Here is a 13,559-nt window from a genome sequence, read left to right as displayed (position 1 = left end):
GTGTACATGCAACCTATGGATCTATGGCTTCATGATAATTACATCAACCCTAGAAAATATAAAACATAAGTAAGAAAACATACCTTTTATGTTGCCCTTGATCTTCATGCATGAGATCTTGAACCTCCATGAAGTTGCTTGGATGAAAGGACCCAAACCCCTACATTAGAAACCAACCTCATTACGAATCAAAGAGACCCCCTTAAACCCCTACATTAGAACGGGTGAGCGTAGTCGAGGTAAGACTGACAATTTTAATATTTAAACACGTGAGGGCGCATGTTGTAACTTTATTGTATATATAATAAGCATAATTCTAATATATATAAATACAAGGGGTAAATTGAAAACTCGTTAAATTTAGTTGTCTATTATTAAATCTAATTAATTGCAAGGACATAATGTAACAATTAATAAATCATGAGGGGGTAATTTTTAAATTTATAAATCCATATTATGAATAATATTAAATATTTAAATTCACTTTTTAAATAACAAATAAATATTCAGATTCAAATAAACACATTTAAATAATATATATCAATAAATATTCAAATTCAAATAAACATATTTAAATAATATTTATCTATTTTCAAATAAATATTCAAATTAATATAAAAACATTTAAATAATATTTATCAACTTTCCACATTCAATAACAATTTAAATTAGGTATTTATCCATGTTTATCAAAGCTACATATTCGAAAAATAGAGAAAAATCGAAAATCCTGATTCTGCTGAGTTCACGTCGTGAACTCCTAGTTCACGCCATGAGCTGCGACTAGGGTTTTAACATATTATGAATTTTTCAATTGTTCTTTCTTCATTCAATTTCAAACAATTATTTTCAGAAAACATGGATCTAGGGTGAAAGTAATCGTGAACCAATGGCTCTGATATCACTGTTAGGTTTTCTACGCATCAAATACACTCTAAACTAGGCAGCGGAAAAATCGAAACAACGATATACCTAAGTGTACATGCAACCTATGGATCTATGGCTTCATGATAATTACATCAACCCTAGAAAATATAAAACATAAGTAAGAAAACATACCTCTTATGTTGCCCTTGATCTTCATGCTTGAGATCTTGAACATCCATGAAGTTGCTTGGATGAAAGGACCCAAACCAGAATCCCTCGAATGGTATCACACCCAATGACACCAAAGAGTGGAATAAAAATAACTATGAGAATGGTCAATTTCACAAACCCAAAGAGGTTAGAAATCTTCCCTAAGAGGAGGAGGAAGTAGGATTGGCGAAACTTCAAGCCAAGGTGCAAAGAGGAATGAAATCCCTAAGTCCCTATTTATAGCCTTGGTTGCCTCCTAGGGTTTAGTACTCCTTCCCATGTGGAATGGAGGCCTAACCACGAAATTTCACTCATTTCCCATGTGGGATGGAGTGATTTTCATCCAACCCTAATCCTATAAGGGTTCTAGAACATTCTTGATTAACCAACCATCGATTAATGAACATTCAACCCTTTAATTAATTAATTGATCTGTTAATTAATTCCCATAATATATTTCCAAAATATATTTCCAATTAATTTCTAATTAATTATTAACCATAATAATTAATAAACCAATTTCTCCTTTATTTATTCTACTCAATTTGGGTCTTGAGGGCAACCCTAAAGGACCCTGCTATTATTAGAAATTTGATCGACAGTTAATGACCTTGCACATTGTTCCAACAGTATGCAGCCGCTCTTATATATTTCATAAGGGTTCTAGAACATTCCTGATTAACCAACCATCGATTAATGAACATTCAACCCTTTAATTAATTAATTGATCTGTTAATTAATTCCCATAATATATTTCCAAAATATATTTCCAATTAATTTCTAATTAATTATTAACCATAATAATTAATAAACCAATTTCTCCTTTATTTATTCTACTCAATTTGGGTCTTGAGGGCAACCCTAAAGGACCCTGCTATTATTAGAAATTTGATCGACAGTTAATGACCTTGCACATTATTCCAACAGTATGCAGCCGCTCTTATATATTTCATAGCGAAACAACTCCCAATCCACGTCTTAAAACCTTGCAACGTCGGAATATCATTTCCTATAAGGAACATGTCATCCACATAAAACACTTGGAAGACTACATTACTCCCACTAGCTTTGATATATACGCAGGACTCTCCTTTACTTCTTGAAAAACCAAACTCCTTGATCTTTTCATGAAAGCAAACATAGTTTTGAGTTTCTCCCTATTAAGAACTGGCATTAGAGAGAAGCTTGAATTTTGAGTTAGAGGAGGAGGAGGCAGATTGTTGTTGTTGTTGTTGGCTTGGTTCGACATCTCAAATTCAATGATTAAATAACATTTCTCCATAAATATTCAAAAAAAATAAAAACACATTTAAACAATATTTAATTTTCCAGATCTAATCCAATTAGCTATTTATCCATGAAAGATAAAGCTTGAATTAGAAAAATAAGCAAAATTAAAATCCATAATGCTGATCAGTTAGGCTCATGTCGTGAACTACTGTTTCACGTCGTGAATTAGGGTTTTCATCAAATTACGATTTTTTCAATTAAACTTTCATCATTCAGTTCCAAAAAAAAACATTTTACAGAAAACATGGATCTAGGGTGAAAGTAACCATGAACCAATGGCTCTGATACCACTGTTGGGTTTCATACGCATCAAATACACTCTAAACTAGGCAGCGGAAAAATTGAAACAACGATATCCCTAAGTGTACATGCAACCAATGGATCTATGGCTTCATGCTAATTACATCAACCTAGAAAACAAAACATAAGTAAGAAAAAATACCTCTTATGTAGCCCTTGAACTCCATGCTCGAGATCTTGAACCTCCATGAAGTTGCTTGGATGAAAGGACCCAAACCATAATCCTTTTAATGGTATCACACCCAATGACACCAAATAGTGGAAATAAATAACTAGGAGAAGGGTCAATTTCACAAACCCAAAGGGGTTAGAAATCATCCCTAAGAGGGGGAGGAAGAAGGGTTGGAGAAACTTCAAGCCAAGGTGCAAGGAGGAATGAAATCCCTAAGGCCCTATTTATAGCCTTGGATCCTTCCTAGGGTTAGTACTCCTTCCCATGTGGGATTGGAGCATAACCACGAAATTTCACTCCTTTCCCATGTAGGATGGAATGATTTTCATCCAACCCTAATTCCATAAGGGTTCTGGAACATTCCTGATTAACCAACTATCGATTAATGAACATACAACCCTTTAGTTAATTAAACTGTTAATTAATTTAAAAATATATTTCCAATTAGTTTCTAATTAATTATTAACCATAATAATTAATAAACCCATTTCTCCTTTATTTATTGTACTCAATTTGGGTCTTGAGGGAAATCCAAAAGGACCCTGCTATTATTAGAAATATGATCACAGTTAATGACCTTGGACACTATTCCAACAGTCTACGACTTGGACAAGTCATCAACTTTACATGGACCAATATTTCTGCAATAACCAACAAAGAGTTAGCCATCCAATTAAACTACCAAACTCTTGATCTAATCAAGATTCAACCCTTAGATAAGTGATCAACTATCCCTTCGTTCTATGATATCTGTATGAATTCGAGACATGGATAATGGTCAATCTCAAGAATTCAAGATTATGTTTCCCGATATAGATTTGTGACGACTGCATCTAACTACTAAATTGAACACATCAATTCCAGTCAAGGCTCGACCAAGCACTTTAGATGTCAGCACCAAATCATCGAGGGGCCCGTAGATATCACTTCTCCTATTAGGGAAGAAGGATCGAATAAACTTCGACTATATAGTTTTTGTCTATTTCATCTTGTCACACATGGACATACCCTTTATAGCTACTAGTTACGGTTAGCGTTGGAGTAGACCAATGCATAACAGAATCATAAAGCAAAACCCCACATGTATCTAGGTTTGAAGAATAAAAGTTATTATCGTCTTAGAATTACTCGTTACTAGATCCATGAAGTAATATCTAAGCGTGGGTTGGTCCAATACATAAATCTCTATTAAGCACGCATGAGTGTTAGCGTAATCTCTATGCTATGTCCAATCAATATTGACAATCCGCAAATACTCATGATAGTCTTGAATCACTACTTACTTCCAAGAGTATGACCAACTGTGGATGATTGAGTAAATTAATACTCGGGAAGTGGGTTCCAAACATGAAAAAGTGAGAACGAAGTGATAGGCTAATTGAAATGACCAAAATCCATCATATATTAGGATCACCACTTAATAATCTCCAAATCAAATTAAAACTTATACCGCTTAAAGTTCTCGGGTTTTAAAACAAACAAAACTAGGAGTTTTTAAGCCAATTCACTTGCAAATCTAATACCTCTTGACTTTGTCTGACTATTAGACTTGGTCAGTGGCATCAACTTAGGAATGGATCGACAAGATTATCTTTCGATGTGATATATTGACTATTATGTCTTTACATTTGACTAACTATCAAATGTGTTGGTACTTACTGAGTATGTTTCATGTGAGCTTGTGTGACTTGGGATCCATACTCGAGTTAAGTTCACCCAAAGTCACAAGTGTCACTAATGAATCTCTTTTAGTCACATTGTCCACTTTGCAATTTAACCAACTGCAATATACTTTAAGTTTGTTATATCCACTATGGTTTATTACTTGGTACTCTTACAATCTAATATATCACCATTCAGTAAAAGCACGAATTCCAACTGCGAACGAAATTGCCTTTATTAGTATGGAACTTAGCATCAATGTAACTTTTACATTGATCTCTTCTATCCTCCAAGGACACTTAAGAATGTTCTTGATCTTGATTAGTTGATTCTCACCAAATTGATCTAACCCAACTTGTCATGCACAAGGCATACGATTCATCAGATTTGGTACATGTTATGGCATATATGATCGATCCCATAGCAGAAGCATGTGGGACACGACTCATAACCTCTAGTATAACTAAGACATTATCATCGCTCAATGTCATGCCATATTAAGTATGAACCTTTCAAATTATGCATGTCAACTTTCATCAACATATCATGTACTTTAGCTCAATCCAACGAATCATGTAGATCTATCTTCAGAGATCCTTATTATGTAAGTCTGTTGTATCTCCCATGTATATCATAGCGAAGCAATTCCCATACAAAGCCAAGATTTTACACTTGATAAGATATAATATAGTTCTCTATGAATCGTACATAATCAGTATAGAGTACAAGGATGACTACAGTGCTCCTACTAGCACTAACATATATATAGCTTATCTATGTTTCTCGAAATTCAAACTCCTTGAACATTCTCATTGATACAAAGAATCTAATTACTCCCACTAGCTTTGAGATATATATGGCTTATCTTTATTTCTTGAAATTCAAACTCTTCGAACTTTCTCATTGAAATAATGATCCATCTTGCAAGATGCTTATTTCGGTCCATAAATGAATCTGTTAAGCTTACACATCCTTCAAAACCTATCTTGGTTTAGTTATGTGCTTGCTCCTATCCATGATTGTCTCTACTTGAAGATCCACTTGTACCTAAGGGTTAAGGTCAAGTGTTTCATCTACCAAATTAGAACATACATGGATTGAATCTCGCGTTCCAATTCCTCCTTCCATATTGTAGCGTTTAGGGTCTACCATAGGTTCCGATAGCTGGTACACTCTGATTGATATCTACTAGTGACTCATTTACCTTTGTAATATAAACTCTTATATAACTATGTTCATGATGTCTTCTATCAGATCTATAAGGAAAAGGTGGAAATATGTCGGTTTCCTTAATAGCTCTTTCAATTCCAAATTGAATGCTATCTCCAACTTTTAGGCTCTTCGTTGGTTGACTCTCGAATCTTATCAAGATAAATATGGCTCCCACTAGCCCTTTCGGAAACCAGCTCCCTCTTAAGGGAGACTGCTCTTCCAGCAACATACAATTTGTTCTCAGAAGGATTCATAAACAATTATCCAAAATGCTTGATGGGTTCTCTAACGAGGACAACACATTTATATTCAAAGTCCTAGATTGTTGAGCGCTTCACTACGGGCGTAAGCCTCATAATCATAGAATTTCATATATGACAATGAGGATAGAATCCCACTTCAAATATCATAGAGTGTTTTAAGAACCTACTTAGTTGGCATAAGACCAAAGGACTTCTTGTAACACTATTCATGGTACAATCCACGAATTGTTAGTATGCATAATGTGACTCATCTAGTACAAAATCAATGAATGATTTGTTTCTATATCCAACTAACACTTCCTAGTGGTAGTGTTCTTGGTGGAGATATATCGTTAAACTCTTTCACAATTACTTACATGATCGATAAAGTTTTTGACTGAGATTCTCATTATGAGTGTCTTATCCTATTGCCCAATTGATTCTTAGCTTCTCTATATGAGAGCTTTGAACACTTGAAAGGTTACAGACTCACATTGATACGAAGTTGGTATCATCATGTATCATGGTTGATCTGAATGGTCTATTAGTGTGAACTAATTCCAACAGATACTCACATCACCCAGTGATGCATTCATCATCTATCTTGATAAACAAGATTTTCATTTATCATAAGGCTCAGAGTCAAATGATATCCAAAATCCGATCGAACTGGATATTTGGTAATGCGTTTCTCATTTATGTATCCAAGACTATGATTCCACAAATACATTTCACGCAAACCTTTGGGTGTATTTGAATAAGTACATATTGTGACTAATCTGAACAATTCATTCACAATAATACACCTTATTCAAATATTTGAATCAACTTTGAACTATTGTTACTATACTAGTTTCATAGTATAAACAATTTCAATTTATAACACCATAGACTACACACTTTGAAAAGAGTTGTCTTTTGATCCTATGAATGTGGCAAGGGTTTGGCATTCATGATCAAATTATCTTCTCCATGTTTTAGTCTTGTTACTTCATTTTAGTAACTGCACATTCTTGCAAATATCAGTACAAATCCTTAGTAAAGTACTCAAGGTTTAGAAGTAATGTTTTGATGGCGTTATAAATCCATATATTTTATTGAATACCAAACATGGAAGAACTACTTATCTTTTGATCCAATGGAAAGTAGCATGGACTCGTGATCCTTGATCAAATTTAACTTCTTCATGTTTCGGTACTTTCACCTCAAATATACATTTGGGCAAGTTTGCTTACTTGTTCATTTTCTTGTTATGGAAGTCTTAGAATAAGCCTTCCTTTGTCCTAGGTATTTGGGCCTAAAATAGGTATACCAACACTAATCGCTTTTTAAACCATGGGCAATTGGCTTTCTTCTTCCTGACACTTCTATTCATGATAGTAAAATATGGGAGTGTTTTGAAGTATGAGTTTCTATGATTGGTATGTTAATTCCAAAAGGAAACTTCAACTTTTTACACAACTCCTTCATGGTCATTCCAAGTTGTTCAAATCAAAATGAAAATGAATTGATTATATGTACATGTCAGCTAACTTGTAACTTAAGGAAATTCCATTTTACTTCAATATGTCAATTTACAACGTACACTAACAATTTACAATGAAATGTTTGAAGTAACCTAGGAAGAGCTTTAACAAAGGCATGGTATTTCCTTTCATTTATGAGAACTACTGTTATACCCCCGAACCGTCAGGAAAACAACGATGTAAACGTCTGGGGGCAGTAGACGTCATGCGTAGTATCACAACCATTGTACATAGTAAGCATAGTAAACACAACCATTACATTATAATAAGAATATTTACATTTGTTTAAAAGCATTGAAAATATAGTTATATACATCAGTATAAACAAAAGTAAAGACGAGACTTCTATATGCTCTGCTTTCTCCAAAAGTGAGCGAGATACCTATCTAATGTGGACCTGAGAATACAAGCGGTTTTAAAGAATATCAGCATAGATCTTGTGAGTTCATAAGTATGTTTTTGTAATGAAAACTGGTTACTAAAATTTGTGAGAATACTTCATTTTCATTAACTAAGAATGCACTTGATATCGAAAACCATTGTTACTGGGTTATGAAACACGCATGCATGTTTTCCAAGAAAATCCCATATTTTCTAACATGTTTGTTGGTTTCTATATGATAAGAAAACCCTGGTTACCACCAGTAGGTATAGTAGTTTTATTACTTAAAATGAAACCATAAATTCTGTCCCTGGAATACCCTCCAATAACTAGATAGGTAGTTTTATTACATAAAATAAAACTATAGAAGAAAGAAATTCTGTAAATAGGGTTAGTTTATACATATTGTGAGTCGTATAACCATACTAATTTGACCCGTGACCTCCTTGATGTTCTTCAGGCATCGTACGATTTCCAAAAATTGTCAACTCAGGCGTGCCCGCCTAACTGTAGCTAGCAGTCTAGGTGTGGGATTGTCGGTACCAAATAGATCTATTCACAAATTTCACGCTCTCCCTCCAGGAGACTCTGGTTATACTACCAGAGAGGATTTCTTGGTACCCCGAGGGGCATAACGAAGATAAGTCTCACAAGCTAGTATTAACTAATTCACAGAATGTTTGGTTATTCTCGAGTTCGAAATCGTTTGGAACAATTTGGAGTATAAACAATTATACATAAAATAATTATTTAGCATGATACTCTAGATTAGTAATGGATAAACTAAATCAGACATAGTTTATATATTTGACTTTGCATGAGATTAAAATCTGTAAAACAGGTAATGAAATCCCAAACTATACCCATAATAGTTTGAATGGTTTGTTAAGTTGCCATGCTGTTTTGAAAACTATGTAGTTATATTTAGAAAGTGTCCCTTATGCTCCGCATGTTACAAAAGGGATAAAGGTATCTAAATGTTTGATAGAAAACCATTGTAATTACATCAGTTTTTAAGTTATGAAATCCTTCATGTTTAGCTTTTATTCCCCCCCCCCCCTCTGTAAACATGAAAACCTTGAAAAAGTGTAAGGGTATGAACTCACCTCAATTAGGTGGAATGGATGGAAGTGTTGGGTAGGATGCTAGGTGTCAAATGAGGGCTTGAACACACCCTCAGATCCTATTTAACATGTATTGATACATTTAAATATCTAATTAGTCACTTAATAACTAATTAAGTAAGTAAAGACACTCTAATGCGTGAAAATACTTTGATTCAAGTGCTAGGAGTGATACGGGTTGCATCTAAGGAGTGTATGGCCTCACTATGGAGTTTACTCCTTAAATGGGGGACCTTAGGGGTGTTTACGGTTGAAGGACCATATCCCCCATGAGTTTACAGCCATAAACTCATAGGAATGGTGGGTTTTGGTGCTCAAAGGTCTTAAACTACTCAAGGACTTATGCTAGACTCGAATCAAGGGCTATGGAAGTGATTGGGGCTTGAAAGGGCCCTTATTTTGAGTTTATGGTTTTTGAATCCCTCCTTGGGGAGTTTACGGTCGTAAACAAATGAGTTTATGGCTGTAAACTCATGTTTGTCACTTTCTTGCATGATTTGGTGCTTCTAGGGTAAGCATATAAAGTTCTAGCCATTTATACAAGACATAGAAGGTGTTAAGGGCATTTTAAAACCCTTAAAAGGTGTTTACGATTTTGGGATATTCCCCAATCGTAAATCATGATTACTCCTTTCATTTCATGTTCTGGGGTTCTTAGATCATTTATACAAGTTCCTAGATCATTAGCCAAGCATTGGAAGGAGTTTAGGGCACCAAAACCCCCTTTTGGGGTGTTTACAGTTTTGGGAGGTTCCCAAACCGTAAACCCATGTTCTTGGGGTTTTTAGGTGACTAGTCCATGGATTTGCAAGTATGATAAGCAAACAACTAACTAGGAGGGGTTTACTTATGTGAAGCTTGATGGGGTGTTTTCTTGTTAAAAACCCAAATTTTATAGAGAGAGATTAGGGAGAGAAAGTTTCTAGGGTGTGAAAAAGGTGGAATGAAGACCACTCAACCCTTATATAGGGTTGAGTTTACGGCCAGGGTGGTGGTCCACCAAACACCAACCACAAACGATGTTTTTCACGTGAGTTTTCTTTTTCCGACACGTATGAAATTATGACAATAACCCTAATTGATTTACTTAACTCAAGAAGTTAACGAAAAACTTTTAATAAAATAAATTTTTATTAACAGAGTGGGTTACACTGACGAAATAAATTTTGGGTGGTCACATCATCCCCCCGTTAGAGGAAATTTCGTCTCGAAATTTGGAATTAAGATACAAATCATGGATTTGGAAAGAGATGCGTATATTTCTGTTTCATTAAATCTTCGCGCTCCCTAGTGAATTCGGGTCCCTGCTTGGCATTCCAGCGAATCTTCACTATCGGGAAGCGGCTTTCTTTCATACGTTTGATCTCCCGATCCATGATTTCGATTGGTTCTTCCACGAAGTTGAGGTTCTTGTTGATTTCGATCTCATCAAGAGGGATCACAAGTGTTTCATCGGATAGGCACTTTTTAAGATTAGAGAGGTGGAATACAAGATGGATGTTGCTAAGCTCTTGAGGTAATCGGAGTTTGTAGGCTACTGGACCGATCCTAGCAAGGATCTCAAAAGGTCCTATGTACCTTGGGTTAAATTTCCCGTGCTTCTCCAAGCATATCATGCCTTTCCAGGGTGAGACCTTCAACAGGACACAATGTCCAACCTGGCATTCCAAGGGTTTTTGTCGTTTATCGGCATAGCTCTTTTGTGTGTCTCTAGAGGATTTCAATCGTTCTCGGATTTGGATGATCTTTTCGGTTGTTTCGCGGATGATTTCAAGGCCTGTGAGAGTACTATCGGGGACTTGTCCCTTGGCTAGCTGCGTGTCCCCCACCTCGGCCCAACACAGAGGGGATCTGCACTTGCGACCGTAGAGGGCTTCGAATGGGGCAACCTTTGTACTGGTGTGGTAACTGTTGTTATAAGAGAACTCAACCAAGGGTAAATGAGTGTCCCACGACTTGATGAAATCGATGACACATGCTCTTAACATGTCTTCCAAGGTCTGGATAGTTCTCTCACTCTGCCCATCTGTCCGAGGATGATAAGCTGTGCTCATGTCTAGCTTAGTTCCAAGAGCCTTTTGTAGGGACTGCCAAAATCTCGAGGTAAACTTGCTATCTCGATCGGTGATAATGGACACCGGTACACCGTGAAGTCGGACTATCTCTTGAATGTAGATTTGCTTCAGTCTTTACATTTTGAACACTTCTTTGATCGGTAGGAAGTGGGCGGATTTTCTCAATCGGTCGACAATTACCCAAATGGTATCGTACCCATTTGGAGATTTGGGTAGTTTGGTAATGAAATCCATATAAATCATTTCCCACTTCCACTCAGGTATCTCGGGTTGCTGGAGCAGGCCCGAGGGCTTCTGATATTCGACCTTCACCTTGGCGCAATTCAGAAACTTGCCCATGAAGGTAGCGATTTCGGCTTTCATGTTTGGCCACCAATATAGTTTCTTGAGATCCATGTACATCTTATTCGAACCTGGGTGCATGAAGTATCTAGTCTTGAGAGCTTCGTTCATGACAACCTCCCTAAAACCTACGAACTTTGGGGTCCAGATCTGATCCATGAAATAATAGACTCCGTCTCCTCTTATCTCAAGATTCTTATCCATTCCTCTCAAGGATTCATTCAACATGTTCTCTGGTTTTAAGGCTTCCAGGCGAGCCTCTCGGAATTGATCGGATAAGTGCGAATTGATGGTCATTGTTAGTGTCTTCACCTTGCGGCCTGAGCTTTCTTTTCGGCTAAGGGAATCTGCCACCACATTGGCCTTGCCGGGCTGGTAGCGGATTTTGCAATCTTAATCGTTGAGTAGTTATACCCATCGCCGTTGTCACATGTTTAAGTCTTTCTGATCGAAGATGTGTTGTAGGCTTTTATGGTCAGTGAAGATCATGCACTTGGTCCCGTAGAGATAATGTCTCCAAATCTTCATTGTGAAGACCACTGCTCCCAACTCCAGGTCGTGAGTTGTATAGTTGACTTTGTGTGCTTTCAGCTGTCTTGAGGCATAAGCTATAACCTTTCCCTGCTGCATAAGCACACAACCTAAGTCCTGGTTAGATGCATCGCAGTTGACAATGAAGTCCTTCGTCCCTTCGGGCAGGGATAGGATATGTGCGCTACACAGAGCTTGCTTCAAGGTTTGGAACGTGGCTTCTTGATTTTCATTCCAACAAAAGGGTGCACCTTTCTGAGTCAGAGTAGTTAGGGGTTTGGCAATTCTGGAAAAATTATGGATGAATCTACGATAATAGCCAGCGAGACCCAAAAATTGATGAATTTTTGTAGGTGTATTCGGTGCCGACCAATTCTATATCGCCTTAATTTTGAAAGGGTCCACGTGTATGCCTTCCTCGCTTACCACGTGACCTAAGAAGGTTACCTTCCGAATCCAGAATTCGCACTTGGAGAATTTTGCGTATAGCTTCTCCGATCTAAGTGTTTCCAGTACTAATCTCAAATGTTGTTTGTGATCTTCCTCACTTCTTGAATAGACAAGTATATCGTCAATGAACACGATAATGAACTTGTCCAAAAATGAACGATACACCCGGTTCATCAGGTCCATGAACACTGCCGGTGCGTTGGTTAGACCAAAGGGCATCACTACAAACTCATAGTGTCCATATCGAGTCCTGAATTGGAAATATCACTCTCATGAACTCGTAGCTGATGGTACCCTGATCTAAGGTCTATTTTTGAGAACTAACTGGCTCCATGAAGTTGATCGAAAAGGTCATCTATTCGAGGAAGAGGATAACGGTTTTTGACGGTCAGCTTGTTCAATTCACGGTAGTCTATACACATTCGAAAGGATCCATCCTTCTTCTTCACAAATAACACTGGGGCTCCCCAGGGTAAGGAACTCGGTCTGATGAATCCTTTGCTGAGTAGCTCATTGAGCTGGCTGGATAACTCTTGCATTTCTGCGGGCGCTAAGCGATATGGAGACTTGGCTACAGGATTAGCTCTGGGGATTAGGTCAATGCGGAACTCAACTTGGCATTCGGGAGGAATTCCCGGGAGCTATTCGGGAAAGACATCAGGAAAGTTTCAAACTTCAGGAATACTCTTGAGGTCTTTAACTTCCTGTTTCTCGTTTATTACATTGGCTAGGAATGCATGGCACTCCTTTCGCAGAAGTTTTTGGGCTTTGATGCATGAAATGATGCGAATATTGGAACTAAGTTTATCACCATAGATCATGAGGGTTTGGCTAGAAGGGAGATTGAGACGGATAGCTTTTCTGTAACAAAGGATATCAACATGATTGGGGCTCAACCAATCCATGCCAATGATAACATCAAAGCTTTTTATGGAGACTTGCATAAGGTCGATGGGAAAAGAATGATCGTTGAGGGTAAGGGTGCAACCTATGAATATATCGTTAGCGTTCTCCTTCTCACTGTTAGCCATCTCGACGGTCAATGTTTCAATTAGCAGTTGAGGATTATGTTTAAGAAGTTGCTTGAATGTATGGCTAACAAAACTTCATTCCGCACCAGAATCAAAAAGGATGCATGCATAAGAGTTGTCGAGAAGGAACGTACCTGTGACAA

The sequence above is a fragment of the Lactuca saligna genome, chromosome 5, assembly GCF_052625555.1.
Source record: "Lactuca saligna cultivar CGN05327 chromosome 5, ASM5262555v1, whole genome shotgun sequence".
Lineage (NCBI taxonomy): Eukaryota > Viridiplantae > Streptophyta > Magnoliopsida > Asterales > Asteraceae > Lactuca > Lactuca saligna.
Note: the sequence above shows the minus strand (reverse complement) of the source record.